We start from the raw sequence: 19301 nt of genomic DNA on the forward strand, positions 1-19301 counted from the left end.
ATGAATATTTGAACATATCTGGGTTTCTGGTTTAGATACCCTTTGAGAAATCTGTCCATCATGAGAAAGCGAGTCTTTCCTAGTGGATCAAAGAAGTAGTGCACACACTCAACCTACTGTTCTATTTCCTTTTAACCTCAAATCTCATTTTCAATGGCAGCATCTTGAAGGAAAAGTAAAAGGGGTGGAGAGACCATTATGTCTCATCAATTTCTGCAGAAAAGCTGACATTAAAAATTGTTCCACTGACTTAAAGCCTGCTTTTAGTCTTTCAGTCAGATTTACTGTCTTATACAACTGTTTCCCAAGCCTAGGATAAAGGCTTGGAGTCAGGCTCAGATAGAACGCGGCCCCTGTTGAAAGAATCTTGCGTTCTCAACCTTTCCTCATTGCTCCTGGGCAGTGTCAGTCAGTGAGTCCTGCCTTCTGCATATCCCTGGGGTTAAACCAACAGAGAACTCTCATAACATTAACTCATTCTAAAGTTTAGCATAATTTTTCAACCTCGTAATCATCTTCTGCTCATTCTTTCATTCTTGAAGAGAAAGAATGTTTATCGTACAGGATGTTAGTATAAACTAATAGAACTAATAGAACCCTAACCAAAAGTAACTGCTGTGGTTTATAACCTTAGGTTTATTCTTCCAAATGTTTATTTTCAAAATCGTGCCACAGTACCATGTCATCTTGAAATAAAGGGGCAGAAGTACGCTTACTGTTAATCTCAGGCAGGTTTGGGCATGCCTCCTGAGCTTGTGCAGTGGGTTTGAAAGGCATTTCTACTAGGCTATCCTCAGGAAAATGAAATTTTTTAAAAGGACAGGAAAACAAGATGTGATTCTAAGTCACATCTGACAAAACTCTAAGCTTCAAGGTGAAGAAGTGGTTCTAAAACAGGGATTTTCCAAGAGATTTCCTTCTGTGCTCATGTAATACCTGAGAGATTGAAGGGAAAGTTGAAACATGTGTCTCCAACGGTTTCTTTCCTCTTTCTTGCCATGTCTTGCTATCACTGGTGTATGCGTGTCTTGGCAATGTGGCTGGCTTGGGCCAATAGAATATGGGCAGGAGATAGAGCGTGTTCTAAGTCCTTAAGAGGTATCATCGCTTCCTTTCAGTATTCTTGAGTTTTGCATTTTCATGAAAAGGGCATTTCCCATGTAACCACTCTACTTCAAGAAGAAGACACATGGGACAATCCAAACACAACCTGCTGGTGACAGCCCCAGCCCATCATAGGGGACCTAGACAGGCCATAGCTAACCCATGCACTTAAAAGTAAAAATTAAATGCTAAATGTTGTAAAATTCAAATATTTTGCTGTTTGTTAGACAGCATTGTCACAGTAAAAACAAGAATTGATTAACATAAATGACCTGTACAAAAACTGTGTCACACAATGAGGCAGATGAAACACTAGAATTAGAAAGCGTATTTTTTCCATATTTTGCTATTGAACATGCAGAGTTTTAGCACTTTGAATGGCCCAGAACAACAGCAGTGGCAAGAGGACCTGGGAAAGACCAAGGTACCTAAAGACGTTAGGAGCCTCAGCCACAGCAACTTCCAGGGCCTGGTGCCGGGAAACACATAGCACGGGCCACGCGAGTCTCAGGGGTACTAAGGGATGGTAACAGTGTGAATTCATATATGGAGATGCTTTATAGACACAAAGGAGGGCAACTTCCCAGATATAATGTGGTAGCTGGTCATATGTGTGTTATGACTATGTGCAGTTACATAGAGACTGTTGGGTAACAATCTCTCCAAAAGACATGTAGTCCTACAGTACCAGACAGAGCCAGAACTATAATTAAAGAAATAAAATTAAATCCATAACAGAAATGAAATTGCACCTAAATAATCAAAGACCTCTACAAAGATGAAGGAGAAATTTAATACACTTGTAAATGACCTAAGCAGTTGCTATTATTGAGGGTACAATGAAAAGTCGAGAAGATCTTAGAGAGGTTAAAACATGAAGGAAAATCAACACAATGAAATTTATAAAGATAAACATAAAATTCTGCATTTAGATTCCAGATGTCAGATGACAAAATACAGGTGAAGAAATGTGAGAATATGAGAAAAGTCAAGAGAAATTACGTTATAACTAATGTGGTTTATAATATAGCATATGCTAACTTATACTGTATTAGGAAAGGTGCAATGTCCAGATGAAAGACGGAAATGTTTCCCCAGCATGGTGCTTGAGTTCTCTCAGCATGTGTTCATCTACCTTGTGCAAGTTCCTCTGCCAAATACGGCATTTAGAAGGGGAATAGTGAAAAAGTGGGATGTCTGCAAAGCACAACCATCGTTAAATTGAGGGACCTGGAAGATGAAATGTAAATGAAATTATTGAAGGAACAAGACGTATTTAGTCTAAGAAGGGGTGACTTTATGAAGAAATTAATGAGAATAGTTTTCAAATGTTTGAAATGCTGTTCTTGGGAAGAATGAATAAACTTAGTTTATGAGAGGCTAGACAATAAACCCAAGGTCTTTTGCAGAGTGTGTAGAAAAAATAAAATTGGTCCTTTCACAAAGTAATGGGATTACATTCCTGGAGTTTGTAACAGAGATAAGCAGGGTATGTGGTAAAGAAATGCCAATATTTGGCGCTGTCTCTATCTCCCTTTCTCTCACTCTCTCTCTCTTCCCTCTCTCTTTCTCTCCCTTCTTCCTGTGTCTCAGCCCTTTTTTTTTCTGTGAAGAAATCTGATAATTTACTATTTCTCCAGTATAATACACTTCATAGAAGGAATTATTTTTAACATCCAGAGGAGCATATACAGGAAGCAAACTATGGGAAATTTCCTACCATTTCCAAGACAGCCTAACTTGCTCACATGTTTTTTTGCATATAGCCTTTAGAGAATTGAACTCAGGAAAACTCGAGGTAACATTTGAGAGTATGTGCGCTTTAGCTTACCCTTTCTTGTGCATATCTATATTGTGTGTATGTGGATGAGTAGGCTGATAAAGAGAGAGAGTGAGAGAGAGAGAAAAGGAACAAGAAAATGAAGGAAAGAAAGAGGAACAGGGGAGAGAGAGAGAGAGAGAGAGAGAGAGAGAGAGAGAGAGAGAGAGAGAAAGAGAGAGAAACATATGTAGACAAAAAAGCAAGAACCTCCATTTAAATCTGCACCTAACTTGAGTTCTTCTCTCCTAGGAGAATAGGATACAGTTTCTCCCTCTAGGATACTGCAGGTTTACATAAACACCTTCCTAAATATGAAAGCGAAGCAAAGTCCGTCAACCAAGTAAATTAAACACAGCTGAATTATTCAGCAAAATAAGTGGGAAATTTAAGTATCAAGGGCAGGAGCACACTGAATTAAATGACATTATACTTGAGATTTCCTTTATGATACTCTGGGACTCTGAGGAAAAATAGGGAACAAATGGGAACTAATTACAGAATGCTGCTCATTAATTAAGTTGCATAATTGATACCTGGAGGTACAATGGAATTATTCTCTTGATATTTGGGTAAAGTTGGAATTTTCTATAAAAGAATTTTTAAGAATAAAAAATAAATATCCATTTAGATGATAACTTTTCTCCTCTAGTTTATTGATAACTACAAATAGATTAAAAGCACATTTTAGTAAATGTTTAAAAATATCTCTTTCTAGCATTCAACATTTTACACCACTCCTCCACTCCCATTCTTCAGGATAGGATGTTTTGTGGAGAAGTTCTTTGTAGCTTTAATATCTATTTCAGAGAAAAAATACTTTGAATCACAGAGGGCAATTTTCTTAATATCTATACAAGACCACTCCAGAAATCTCCTTCAATCGCCACTGATCCCAGAAATCAAAAATGAGGAGAGTGCCTTATCTGGCGTATAGCAGGAATAATATATGATTATTTTTACGATACCAAAGTATGAGAACAGAAAACAGTGGTGGCTCTCCTTTACTTCAGAGAAGGGTAAACCTTCCCAGGCCAAGCCTCCTTTCTCACTGTAACACTTGGGTTTCCTCCACTACATCTTGCCTCTGTCTTATTCAAAATCCTATTATCTCCTGATAAGCTTTAAATACATTATAGGACAAAGCTTACATGGTATTATAAACTTCACTCAGAGGCTGGAGACACTCAACATAGTGGCTTCATTCATGGGCTTTTATGATAAAGTAACAAATTATCCTCAATCACAACTCTCAGATAGATACACAGAATTATTTAGAAAAGTTTGTTTAAAGTAGATTTCTTCACAGTGTCCTCTTAAAATTGTAATTTTTAGATATGAACTAGGGTCTCATACTGTGATTTGGCATTCTTTTGTTTAACTTTCTAGGGGAGCTGGCCTATAGCTCAGCGTGGTGATCATTCATTTAGAGCATTCACCAAAACTATGAGAAGATTTCTGAGGGCCCAGGCTCTCCAAAGGTCATGGAGCCCCAAGTTTCTTTTGGAATTTCTCTTCAAAACTAAACAAAAGTAAGATATTGTATATATAGTCTAGAGGGAAAATCAAGGTGAAATATTTTGAGACAAAATATATATCCTGACTGACATAGCTGCCTCCTCACTTTCCTAATATGGTGATAAAATGAGCAGCAGTCTCTTCTAATTCTAGTAAAGGGACTAATCTCACAAAGGACGCTCCACCCATATGATCTCATTTAGCCCTAATTACCTCCTAAATGTCCAGTCTCCAAATATAACTAGATACATTGGGAGTTAGAGACCGCACACATGAATTAGGGCGATGTACCAATATTTAGCCAATACATAACACATATATTCACTTAAACTTATATATAAAATATATGTATATGAATTTTTTATCAAAAATAAGAGTATGCTATGTGCATACTTCTAAAACAAAAAGTTTTTTAACATAAAATGTAGACTATGGACATCTTTCATGCCGGTTATTGGAGACTTACCTTACTTTTTCAAAGAGCGATGTGGTATTCCATAGTACAGCACCTCCAAAATTTATTTAATCATTTACCTATTGATTGACATTTAGGTTGCTTTCAATGTTTCACTTTTATAAATAATCTTACAATTGACATTCTCTTGGTTACTTTTCTCTTGTTTCTGAGACAAAATAACTGACGCCCAATATTAAGGAAGGAAAGGTTCATTTAGCTCATAGTTTGTGGAGGTTTCAGTCCATACTTGGTTGGCTCCAAAGCAGAGTCGCACATGGAACAAGGCAACTGTTCATGGCAGCAGGAAGCAGCAAAAGCAACAAGAGCAAAAAACAGGAGGAGTAGCCTCTGGAAGAGCAAGGCTCTTTCCCTCCCTTACATTGTATGCAAGCTACTTGCCCCAGAGCAAATGGAGCACTCACACCCATAATCCCAGCATTGGACCATGGATCAATCATAAACTCCAGAAGCCTGGCCCATGACTGCATGAGGCTTTGCAGCAACATCCAGACCAAAACATAACACATGTGTAGCCTATGTGCATGTGGTACTATTTCTATAGGGTAGAATAGAGTCTTAGAGGATGAACGAGGAATAGATGAGAACTCTCTGGACACAAGCATTTAACATGCTGAAGGACATTGCCAAATGGTCCTTCAAAGGGATGTACCACTTTTAATGTCACTCAGAAGCCCAGCTATACATTCTTGTATTGAGCATCTTTTACATTTAAAGTGTTTGTTCCATTTCACTACATATTATCAATGCTTAGTAAATAGTATCTTATGATGAAAACTTGATAAAAAAAAGATTATAATGAATCTTTCTAGTCAATAGTTTGATTTATAACTAACCATAATGGCCCTGTGTTAATGACTTTTATAAGTTCTTATTAGGACATTATGTAACACAACACTAGCTATTCAGCATGTGCAAGAAACTCTTGAAAGTCCCAGAATATTAGGTAGAATAAGAAAGACCAAGAGAGACAGAGATTACCATTTAGGCCATTTCACTTCTCAGCATGCAGCAGAGCAGGTAAGAATTCAAGTCTTTTCTCATGCTCCTCACATTTCACTGAACCAGGAGGAAAATTAACTCTCAAGGTGAAAAATGCAGGTCACCTTCTTAGTAAAATGAGAAAGAATATACTAGCATGATGTAACATATGCTCCCATTATAGTAAAATACTGGCACATAGACCATCTCAAAGAGGTTTAATATTGAAAACAACGAAAGTAACTTGTAGAAGGAAGCACTGAGTAACTGCTTCTGTGTACCTGTGCCCTCCTTAGCTGTTTGTTAGAAGTCCTTAGCTCAGACTTCTAAATAACTGGAATTGCTTACAGAAATTGCCAAAATAACCTCTGAGAAACAGATGGTTACAAAGGCTTCTGTCCAGATGCCAGAAACCCATATGCTTGCCAATCTGTGATTCCAGCATGCCCCATTATACTTAAAATTATATTTTTCCTTTTGTTGCCATGTTCACTCTACCATAATTAACAAGGTTCTAATACTTTTCCAGAAAACAAGAAACATCACAGTCTCTTTGCCTTTCTTTAATAGAAAGAAAGGGGAAAAGCAGGTGAGACACCTTCAAACCCTCAACCTAAGCTGCAACTCACCAATTGTATGTCCATGTAAGCTATGCTCAGGAAGCCTTTTGCAGCTTTTTATTTCAGCTGTATCATTTTCTCCTCTGGATATCTAGGCACCTCAGTACTGGGAGGACCGCTCCTTCACTTATTTTCCAGTCTATAAACAAGCAAAATACAATTGTTTGGGGAAAGAACAAGTCACATATATTTCTTTTTCCAGAGTCAAAGATAGAATGGGAAAGAAGCAGATCCTCCACCTGAGAAGAATAGTTAGATTTCTTGATCCAACAATGCCAACTATTACACCAGACACACCACGACAGCAAAACCCCTGGCACCATCCCAAAGGTTGTGCTTCCAGATATGAATAATATAAATAGTTTGAGTATTCAACACACCTAAGGTTGCATGTCACTAGGTGGACAGAAGTATGTGCCAAACCCAACGTGACCCTTTTTGGGAGATCAGAAATTTCATTGTTCAGAGATCAGTCTTTTTAATGGTCACTTTTTCTATTGACTTGTTTTCTTGCTTTTGGCCTAGACACTCACCTCCTCTGGGGCCTCGGAATGTTGTATGTGAAAAATGTCCAAATTTTCACAACTATTATATCCATGGGGAGTCAGTTTGGCATATTTAAATGATGTTCCAATGTAAGACTCTGAAGCTACCAATCACTGTAAAGAACATTCTACCACACTCCTTGTCTTACATGTTCAAGAATTTAAAAACCATATGCATGCATGATATCAGAAAGAATACATCCTTAACCACTCAACTCTTCAACAAAGAAGAAACTTAAGTTACTCTCAATAAATATTTTGAAACTGAAGAATGGTTTGTGAACCCAAAACAATGTTACTGGTTTTTCTGTTTAGTGTAGAGAAGCATAATATTTAGAAAAACTTAGACTATGTTAAGGTATGTGAATTTCAATCAGAAATTTAAAAGAGATCATTTTGACATTTTAATTACATTTTGATGGTTAAACCTTGGAAATAATGCTGATTTAAATTTTTAAGTAAAGCAACTTTTGATGGCTTTTTTCTTGCCTGTAGCTATCCAGACACCTGACGGGACAGGAGACAAAGAAGAGAGAATAAAAAAAGAATAATTTTCTGATCACAAAAGCAGGAACTTGAGGGACTGCTGTGTGTTTATGGTGATTTATGGTTGATAAATATATGGGGAAAGTCTGGTAATTGGTAACAACACTGAAACCTGTTTTGGTGTGCAGTATCCTATAATTGCATTTGCTTTACACAGAGTCAATATTATGGATGAAAAATTAATAACAAAGACTAGCACATAGTTTCCATCTACATGTATGTTCTACTTCCTACTGTGAAGAGATGTTATGTTTAGGTTCTGCTTTGTGTTTTAACAATAGGTAAGTTTGAAACTAATTTCCTTGCAATAAATTGAAAATCAAACATAGGAATATTTGCTGGGACCCGCACAGCCAGTGGGGAACTGAGAGGGAGTGACGGGAGATTAAGAAAAAACTAGACACATACTAAAAGGAAAATTGGGACTGAGTGGGACCTGACCTCTCTGAGGGACAGGCAGCGACAAACCAGCAAGATCTGCATCTTTATTTACACACAGTAAAAAGAGGGGAAGTGTGCGATGAAGTTAAAAGTGCAAGGTCTCGGTGTTTTGCTGAGAGCATTGAAAGTGTAACATTTTTAGAGCGATCTGTGCTGTGTAGTCAACAGGGAGGAACACCAAGGCCAGACACCTGCCGGACTGGCTATGCTCTAGTCCAAACAACTTGTTTCTATGGCTTGCTTTTGGCTCAGCCGTGGCTTTGCCGCTCCCCACAAATATTAGATGCAAATACTGAGATCTCAGGGCACTTTGTCCCTCAGCATTTCTTCTTCAGAGAAGAGAGCTGGAAAATATGGAAATTTGAGTAATAAAAGGTTTAGTTTGAAAAGTTAGCAATAATGAGTTGTAAGAAAAGGATTTCTTAAAACACTGCATTTAAATATATCGGCCTTGTATAAAAGATGAGAAAGAGATAAAACAGGTCATGGTAAGAATGATCTAAACAAATCAAAATGGATAAATATTATGCTTCTGTTTAAGAGTGGTGTTTTATTTTATTTTTATTTGTTTATTTAGGTAGTGGAAATCTATCTCAGGTCCTTGTGCTTGCCAGGCAGGTGCTTATGTCTCTGAGCTATATTCTCAGCCCTGAGTACTGTTTTATTAATGGTAATTTTTTTCACTAATCTTGCTACAAGCTTCTGAGAGATATTCGTCAACTTTTTTTCTCACTGAAATATCTTCATTGTCCACACTGCCCATGTTTCTGGTTTGTAACTACTATTTCATTTTTCAAGAATTTGAACTCATAACAATCCCTACCAGAAATGTTAGCCAACAATGAACTTTCTATTTCAGATGAAATAAAAGTGAATCCAGATACTAAGTCATGTGTAAGATTTCTATTAAAAAGGCAGAAGTTGAAATAACATGCTAATTATTTAACTCATAAATAACATTGGAAGAATTTGCTATTTGTTTGGAAAATCAATACATTTAGATTACTTCACTTCATTTCTTACTCAAAACTAGATTCCAGGGATTTAATGTGTAAACATGTAAAATAAAATTTTATGAATGTGGTAATATTATTTGGAAAATGATTTTTGTAATCAGAAGATGTAATGAGGAAATTTCTGAAAATGAGCAACTAATAAACACAGAAAAAGTAAAAACCTCACCATGATTAGGTAAATGTAAAGTGAGGCATCTCCTCAACAGGTTGAGAAGGTTAAAAAATCACTCTCAAATTTTGTTGGTGACAGTAATGTAAGGATTTTAAGGTCAGTTAAAACAATACCTCAATATTTCCAATGTACATACATAGATGTCCAAGCTGAAATTTTACACTTGAGGAATCCATCTTATAGAAATTCTCCTAAATTACAGAACAATATACGTGTTTGTCAGCTTGGACAAATGTCCATAATATATACCTTTACATCAAAAAATTGTTTCAGAAACAATATGTATTAAATGTTTCCACATACAATCTCATGTATGTATTGTATGAAAATTTTACAGGTATAGCTCTGATAATTACATATGGCTCAACCTGCCTATGTTGCCGCCTCTTTTAGGATGTTTCTCATTCTCCTTATGAATACAGTCTATACCTCATAAATTACTTTCATATGTTATATATTCACTTACAGTTCTACTGTGATCATACTCGTATGAGTATTATTAATTAAATTTTTAATCAAATGATTAAAAATTTTTCAGTGGACATAAATTGATGAACACTAATCTGCCACACATTAGATGTCAAAATCATGCTCAAAGACATCAGAGGCAATCACTTGAAGCCTTCACTGTTTGCCTAGCCTGACTCCAGATAGCCAGTGTGTGGTGATACGGCACCAAAGCACTTTCCATCTCATGGAAAGCAGATGCACAAAGTCCTGCAGGAGGCTGGGGGTTTCCCCTTCTAAGAAGCCTACCCCTCATGATGCCTGCTGACATTTACATATCCAGTCAAGTGCAGGCAAGTGGGAACTAGAAGGAAAAAAGGGTGAACCCTTGTATGTGTGTTCCAGCAGACCTCAGCAAGGACCCACAGGCAGTTCTAACAAATGCTGGACAGCTATTTGACAAACATCTACTCCCGTCAGCTCAGCTGCCAGGCAGAGTTTTACAGACATTAGGACTGTGCTATTGACTGTAAATGTAAAGTGCTGCTTGGATCAAGGAGGGCTGATTTGAAATTGTATACAGTAGTTTAAAAAAGTGAACCTAAAGTAATCACTCACATTTGTCTGAATATGGATATTTTTAAATGCAATCAGTGAGATTAGAACATCTCAATGCTGAAGTAGTTCCACAAAAGGCAAAAACTGTTCACAGTATCTTATGTCTTTAATCCCTACAAAATTTTCTTACCAATTCTCTCTGTAAATTTGATGATGGTTCACTAGTGTCAACCTGGGCAAACTGTGACATTAAATCTTTAGATTTTCCTCCAACTCCAAACCACCATCTCTAAATTCAAAATAAAAATCCCTAAGTATTTAGGAATTTGATAGAAGTAAAGCAAGCCCAGTGTAAAGTTATATTTTCACCCACAATAAAGATAGATAGATAGTTGATAGATAGATATAGATAGATAATATGATGATAGATATAAATGCTATATATTTATGGAAACATATGTTTTGGGCACATATGTTTGCTGTTATGTGTACGTAACTCAAACTGGTGTTAAAATAATTGCAGGCAGCATGGTGTAGTGATGTTATACAAGGTTAAGGTCAGTTTTCCTGATGAGCTCCACAAGGAAAAAGAATATTCCTACTCCAAGTAGAAACTAAAATAAGGTGGAGAAATCTTTCCTTCAAACCTCATAGGCATCTTTCACTGCAGTGGTTCTCAACAGATGCTCCCTAGACAGCAACATGAACATCACCGGGGAGCTTGTTAGGGACTATGAGAATGCATTGTAGAGACACGGATTTAATGAGCCATCCAGGTGATACTGATGCCCGCTCAAGTTTGAGAATCACATCTAATGGGCTACAGTTTTGTGGGCTTTGAAAAGCTCAACTTGGAATAAATGCTACCACGATCTTCTTCCATAAAACTCTTGCATTTCACTTACTAGAACAACTGCAAATATTTGTAAGAGTCCCTTGGCCACTGCACATTCTGGCATATATTTTTAAATGGAGAAGTATTGGCACATGAGCCATGCTGACAATTGCATACATTCTTCTGACTTATAGATGCTTAAAGGCTTATAAAAGTATGACAGTTGAATATATTGGCTTATAGTTGACAATCTCAATTTTAAAAATATAGTAATTGGGTCTATCGCAGTATGTCCCAATAACCACGCATGAATGAAAATCTGAGCAATATCTGTTCTCATTGTAAAAAGAATTTATTCATAATATGTCTCTTTCTTGAATTCAATTCTATTAAGTCTTTCTCTCCATCGTTAGGAGCAGATGACTATGTTGATGCCTTCAAGTTAATAAAGATATTTGTGGAATGAACATTGAATTTATAATATGGATAAAACTCAGTACCTTTTTATTTCAGATATATTAGGGAATAATAGTTTTCTTGCTATCACAGCACAGTGTAACTTTTCAAAGTGTCTAAACTTCCTAAATTTTAAATTAATGTCATATAAAGACATCACAAAAGTAATGCTCATATAGATTCTTTAATTATTTCAAACAGTTAATAAGTTGAAAAGTATAGAAATGCATATGGATCATGAATATGTGCCACTGAATCTGACTGAATTTGAAAACACAACCCAAATAAAGGTCTTCCACAGGCAACACAGTAACCCTGATTATGGAAGAAATTACTTTTATTCTTCTAGCTCCAAATCCTTTAATTGAAACAAAAATAGTATTGGAATAATTGAAATGATTCCAGGGTGCATATGATAGCTTAGAGAAGCAAATAAAAGCAATTAACAAGTTGTTTGTAAATGAGTCTTTGGTTGACCAGTATTGCATGTTTATATCTGTTTTCACGAGAAGCCACTTTGAAGATATCAATATGTAATACAACCACCATTGTTAATTCCCTACCACTTTGTTTGTAACTCTGTGTTGTCTGTATTGTGCTTGTGATATGTTGTAAAATGTTGTATGTCTGTTAATGTTTCCCTCCTTTTATCTTTAAAATTAAAAAAAAAAAAGTTGTCTGTAATTGCTAGAGCTCGTTGACACCAGAAACAGTTCCTATTTCTGATTCATCTTAAATCTCCACATTAATATCCTATGACTAAGGTCTAACAATAGGATATTCACACAGCTCTATATTTTCCACTAACACTTCCTTATAACTATGACATTTAGTTTATTAACATTGTATACATATATATAATATATGCATAAATATATGATATAAGTACTACAAATCATAAATTAAATTCTCCATTTAATTCCTATACATAGGCCTTTAACAATTCAGTTAGTCACAATTTCACAATTTTCATATTCAAAGTGAAATAAATTAGCCTTTACAATAAAAAATCCTTACTATCAAATAGTAATAAATATCTCAATTTAAAATGTCAAGTCAAAAGTAACATTTATCTCGAGGAAAAGATAGCACAAAAAGAATGCTTTAGGTGACTGGAGATTACATAGATACATGAATTCCTGAAACCCAAAGGGGAAAAAACAATAATCTGCTACCATGTAATTATCTATCTATCTATTATCTATCTATCTATCTATCTCTCTATCTATCCACCCATCCATCCATCCATCCACCCATCTATCCTTCTATCCATCCATCCATTTAGCTATCTATCTATCCATCCATCGAGCTATCTATCTATCTATCATCTCTCTATCTTTGTCTATCTCAGTTTCCTTGTCCCTGAGCCTGATCAAAGCTTCACTTGTCAATAGAAGCTTAGACAGCAAACAGAAATCCCACCTATTTTGAAATCTTGCCAAAGGCAGCAATTATTCAGCACCAGTGGGTGCAGGAGTGCACTCGCACTCCTTCACTGAAGCATTCTATGTGAAAGAAAAACCTCTATAATCGTGCATCCTGATGAACTTTACATTTTAATTAGAAATGCTTGAGTTAAGATCACTCGCTGAAACCTTAATGAACAAGAGGCTTACCTCCTGTTCCTCCACTTTTGAACTACAAGAGAGAAGTAATAAGCTCACCTGAGTTGGGTCAAAGCAAATACCAAGCAAATTCTTTAGAAATTGGTGATTTCTCCTAGGCTAGAAATATCAGCTAATCCAATTTACAGTCCCCCAATACATAAGGTTAACAGAGACAATAGGCTGCAGAGTTTAAAGATTTCTCTCTTTTCCCTATCTCTGTTATTCTCTCTCAATTCACATGCACAAACTTCTATTTGACTGTTCCACATCTAAATACTTATACTTTCAAAGTGTACAATGGCTTTAATATGGAAAAACCCAGTCACATGTCTATACAAAAGTCTAATATTTTCCTGAACCATTTGAAGGTTTTTGTTTGCTTTCTTTGTCTAGAAGCATCACATATCATATTAAATGCACTCTGAAAGGTTTCTTTTTCATTACTATAATAACCAGAAAATTAGATTTAATATTTTTGAAAAAGTTCCCTTAAACTGAAGTTTAATATGTTCCTTTTGAAAACAGCGAAATGGAGACAAGATTCAGGATGTTTGAAAAGATTATTTACCCGGAGTAAAAGTTCTCTGAGATTCTGCTCTCCAACTCTCAGTGACCTGTAAGAGTCATTATCACCAAGGAAAGCTTTCACTTTACCCCAAATAAAAAATTTGCCAATACGGTAACATAGAAGTCAGTAACAAGTTCAGGCTCAGTGCCAGGAAATGACTTGATTTACTGTTACACGTATGACATCACTACCTTCTAAAAAGGTATTGTAGGCATTATGAGAGAATGATGGTTAGCTCTTCTTGCCTATTCTTCAGCTCACAGAATGTAGTTTTGTCTCTGCTTATGATTTTTCCAAGATTTGCAATATATAATTGTGAGTTTTGTATTTTCTATTATAAGTACCAGGCTGAATGAATGTTCCTAATTGAAAATTTGGATCAATGGTTCAAAAAGGGTTCAATGAAGCATGAAGGTAATGACGACAATAATAATAATTTTGAAGACTCAGAAGGTCATACAAATAAAAGGAGAATAGAACTCCACTATAAACACAGAATATAAATTTGTGTGTAATTTCAATATGTGGATCTGCTGGTGTGATGATTTTGCAGAAGCAGATGAAAAGGTAAGTGTCTGAATACAGGTTTGAAAGAACAGATAATCTATTGGCCCCTAGCCTTATCTATTTTCTGTTATGAAACGTTTTCCAAATAACGACATAAACCTGTAGCAGCTTCAATTTTAAAGATAACAAAGTTAATTCTAATGGAAATAACTTGCACTTACAAAATAAAATATATAATCATATTTTTAATATGCAATTCATTTTGACAGCTGGCCAAGAAAGAACCAAGACAACATTCGGAATGACCTTTCCATGAGCCTAAGGCTTTTATTTCTAATAGCTTAAGTATCCTGCTTTTTAAATGTTTTTCTATTAAATTCCATGGTTTTCTATTTAGTACACTGTGTGTCAGCTATAGATAAAAACAACTGTCACTTTCCAATAATTCTTATGTCTTTTTTTAAATCAAATTTATTATTTGGGCTTAGGCTTCTAGCCCACTATTGGAAGAGCTGCAGTAGTAATTAGCATCTTGTGATTCCTGACTGAAAAGGCCTCAAAAGTTGCACCATTCGCTATGATTCTTGCTGTCGATAGCTCATGGATAGCCACTAGCACATTAAGGAATTTCCCTTCTGTTCTAACTGAAAAGTTCTTAACAGTAATTTTTATTTTTATTTGTATAAGCACATGTGTGTAGTATATAATGCTTACCTTCCTCATGAGGAGTTGAGACATGTATATAACACGTCTTAATTATTTGTGATCCCCTTCCCCTGTCCTCCCTTTTCTTTCCTTACTTGATACTGGATTTTATTAAATGTTTTAAATGATATCAATTGATATAATTATATAGTATCCCCACCTTTAATCTCTTTCTATAGAAGATTCTCTGATAATGAAAAGTCTGGAATTTCTAAGAAAAATACTATGTTGAAGCATACCTTCAATACTACATCCAATTTTCCTTGTTAGTAATTTATTTAAAAGTTTTCATCTACAAAGTAATCCCCCTCTTATTGGAAGCTTTGTTTTCCATGTTTTCAATTACACATAGTCAACAGAAATATATCAAATGAAAATTTTCAGAATTAAATAGTTCATAAGTTTCAACTGCATGCCATTCTGAATGGGTACTGACATTTCACATGACCTTGTCCACCCCACGTGGGGTATAAACCATCCCTTTGTCCAATGTATCCATGCAGTATAAACTACCTGCCTGTTTTTTTCTTTAGTAGCTGTCTCAAATATCATATGGATTGCTTCAATATTACAGCATCAAAGTGCTTGTGTTCAAATATCTCTATTATTACTGAATAATGGCCCCTAAGCTCCAGAGTAATGGTACTGGCAATTCAGAGAAGCCAAAAAGAAGCTATAAAGTGCTTGCTTTTAGTGAAAATGTGAACGCTGCTGAAAAAAGAAACAGTAAATTGTGGTTTCTAAGGTCTATGGTAAGAATTTCCTATCTGTGAAATTGTGAAGTGAAAAGAAATTTGTGCTGGTTTTGCTCTCACTTTAAATTTCAAAAGTTACAGCATGGTGAGTGATAAGTGCCTAGTGAATCTGGAAAAGGGATTGAATTGTAGGGCTCAGTCCTATCCATGATTTCAGGCATCTACTCAGATAAACACATACTTCTCAGATAAGGAGCAGACTAGTATAATTAGGATTCTATAAGAAGTATGTTTTTCTGTATTAAATTATGCTTTTTGGGTATTCTATAAAGCTAGCCTTAGAAAATTAATTACATGGCTTTCCATCTTTTTGATCATCTGGAAGAATTTCTAAATCTAAGAATTAACTATTCCTTTAAATTTTGATGAAACCTACAGTAAACCATCGGGTATTAGTTCTTTTTCTGAGACAAATTTCTGACTCTATTTTCAATTTCCTCTATGGCTGTTGATGGTTTTAAGGCCTCTCTTGATTGAGTCATTGCTGCTCATTAATATCTTCATAGAAAAACAACTTTTGCTCCCTGAAGATTTAATGTATTAATCCAAATCTGTGAATAGTATTTTCTTCAGCTATGTTTACCTCCACCATTATGGTTAGAACCTTGTTTCTTCTTTTCTAGTACTATGCTATTCATGTTATTTCTCTTTGATTAAATTTGGCAAATGTTTATCAATTTTGTCATCTATCCCTTTGGTTGATAACTGTGTGCATATTTTAGCTTTTCTCTGCATGAATTCCCTCTTCCCACTCTATGAGCCATTCACATATTCATCTAATAGGGTCCTCATCAGCACTCTGCTCAAATTCCATATTCTCTTGTATGGTCTCACTTTCCCTTCTCTCTGTTTGGCCATCTGATGAAAATTCTCCAAGAACAGCACTCTTTTTATACTTGCATCATCACTCTTGCCAGTGTCATGATTTATGGTCCTTCTTGTCTTCCTAAGTAAACTCTAAGCTCTTTAAAATTAACCATTTGCTATTTGACTTACTGCACAGTGTTTAACACAGTGAATATGAGCTGTAAGACGAAGCTTCAACGGCAGTTGTAGAAGGAAAGAAGAAAGGAAGAAAAGAATGGAAAGTTGGAGGGAGGGAAAGAAGGAGGGAGGGAGAAATGGAAGCATGTGACAGGTAAAAAGGAGGAAAAAAATAAGAACCTTATCATTTAATAATGAAAAAAAAAGTCCTGTATACCCATATTTATCCTGAAGCTCTCAGCTATTACCTGAGCACAGAAAAGTAGTTGGTGTTTAAAAGAAGTCTTTTAACTAATCAAATGTGTGAAGAATTGTGATTAGAAAATGGAATATTGATAAGGATATTACTTTAAAATGGGGCCAACTAAAATGTAATGTAAGCATAAAAAATGTACATCTAGCAATTGTCAGTACATGATTATCACTTGAAGAAATATTGTTACCAGTTACAATTATTTAAGAGACACACTTTTTATTTGCTGTTTTGAGGGTTATAAAAGAGGATAACTTTTAAAAAATTTATAAAGGTAACACAGAGACACATCAATAATTTCTTAAAGCCATAGGAATAACTTCTAAAATTTATGTTAAACAATTTGTTCACATTTTCTCACACTGGACTCAAGATGTTTTTGGCTTTTATTTATCTTGGGGGATAACAATGAACTTAAAAAATCTTGAAAGTATATCACAAGATCTTTTTTTCTGAACTATCTGAGAATAAATTATAAATTATCACTCCTGAATCTTAAATTGGGTATACCACCAAAGGATATTATTTCATATGACCACAATATAACCACCAACATCAAGACATTAATACTAATACATAAATAATGCATGACACCTATAGTTAAGATATTATTAGAAGTAGATCTTTTTAGATATGTTCAATGTATAGCCATAATTCTGGTTTCTCAGTTATTCTAATAATATCCTTAGAAAAATATGATCTATTATAGTCAGGGTTTGTAAGGGAAAAGATATAATAGAGCACACATAATTTATAGGATTATTTTTATAATATTCACCCAAAGAGTGAAATGCAAAAATGTGTAGGAGATCTGTTCACATGCCAGAGACCCAGAGTCCAGCTGAGGGCATGGATCTCACTGCATGGATCCAGCTGAAGACCTTGAGTCCATGACAATGTTCTCTATGAGTCTAACTGGAGGCCGAGAGCCCACGACAATACCTCATGCAAGTCTGTATCAAGAAGCTGCACTGGGAAGCCCCAAAGATCAGTGGTGGAAGTCAGAAAGTCTGCCCCAGCAGGATGAAGGATCTGTGCCAGCAGGCTGAGGGATCTGCCATGGAGCTAGGAATTGATGCTCAACGTAAGGACCAGAGCTGTCCTGAAAAGAACTGCAGTCATCCTCAGCAACAGTGAGGTCTCAAGCTAATCCAATGATGAGAACATTTGAGATCATATCAGGAAAACCAGCATGACAATTTTCTCCAAGAGAATCAACAGCACACCCTCTTCCTCTCCAGTTCTCTTTTCTATGCTGTTGGCAATAACCCTCAGGTGGCCCTTCCACACCAGCACCATGCTGATTCAGCTCAGCTGGGTGGTACAAGTTGATCACCAGTTGCCAAGCCACCACATAATCTAATTTCAGAGTCACAAATTGCATATACTTGTCATGGATTCCTGACTCCAGCCTTGCACGTTCTCTTTCTCCTTTACTTTAAGGACCTTAACATTTCAACTATAAGCCTTCTATTTTATAAAATATCCTCTAATTTGGGTTTGCCTGAGGTTATGTATTTCTGGTATGACAATTGACAGGTATTTGTTTTTGTGCCATTGGCAGTGATATTCACTTTGATCACTTGATTATCATGGAATCTGCCATTTCTCTCTTCTGCAAAATTACTTGATAATTCTTTTTGTGTGGCTATATATTGAAAATGAAAGGGGAAAAACTGTATAAGAGAAATTGTTTTTCTAAAACTTTATTCTTTTGAAACTGCCTAGCTCTGCACCTGCTTCATGGCTTTGTAATTACTTTCTCGATCCCTGTAACCATGAGATAACTGAACATGCAGGATGCCTGACTGTATCATTGTACCAAGCATCACAAACTGATGATCATTTACCTACTATTGTAATTGATGATCTCACCCTGCTAGCTAATCAGAAGAATGCCAGGCTGTTCTGTAACCTTGGTACCTCTTTTGTACCTCCTGCTTGTGCATCATTTAAAAGCCCTAGATGATCAGAGGTCAGGACCTGATATTCTAGGAATGACCCTGGTCAGCACCCATGAAGATAAATAAATCTGCCTCCAAATCCTGGGTGTCATTTTGGTGTTTCTGGTTGTCATTGCAAAACTATTTAAATATCCTGTTTTTTATCAATCTTTTAGTTTATTCATTTATTTAATTATATCATCCTGGACTGATGGTTTCTTCATTCATTGGTGAGTTATTATTTAGAGTATGATTAAAATTATTAATTTAAAGGCCTATTAAAATTATTAGTATAGGACTGGGGATTTAGCTCAGCCTCACAGTGCTTGCCTGGCAAGCGCAAGGTAGTGAATTTGACTCCCGGTACTGGAAAAAAACGAAAAACCAAAAAAATAAATAAATAAATAAATAAAATTATTAGTATATTGGAATGGAAATGTAGCTTT

The 19301-nt window shown here is 35.6% G+C and overlaps 1 long non-coding RNA gene across 3 annotated transcripts in view; it reads right to left on the reverse strand.

Annotated features, from left to right (window-relative positions):
* The window catches only part of LOC106146969, a 125180-nt gene that overhangs the window by 32364 nt on the left and 73515 nt on the right, over positions 1 to 19301 (reverse strand). Inside the window, exon 2 of one of the 3 annotated variants that reach the window (XR_001231658.1) lies at positions 6527 to 6656. The exons of 1 other annotated variant lie outside the window; for it this stretch is intronic. This is a non-coding gene — a long non-coding RNA (uncharacterized LOC106146969). Of the gene's footprint in view, positions 1 to 6526; positions 8642 to 19301 lie in introns of those variants that run through there. One more of the 3 variants, XR_001231656.1, reaches the window with a different exon arrangement.

The sequence above is a fragment of the Chinchilla lanigera genome, unplaced genomic scaffold (genome assembly GCF_000276665.1).
Source record: "Chinchilla lanigera isolate Chin_1 unplaced genomic scaffold, ChiLan1.0 scaffold00107, whole genome shotgun sequence".
NCBI lineage: Eukaryota > Metazoa > Chordata > Mammalia > Rodentia > Chinchillidae > Chinchilla > Chinchilla lanigera.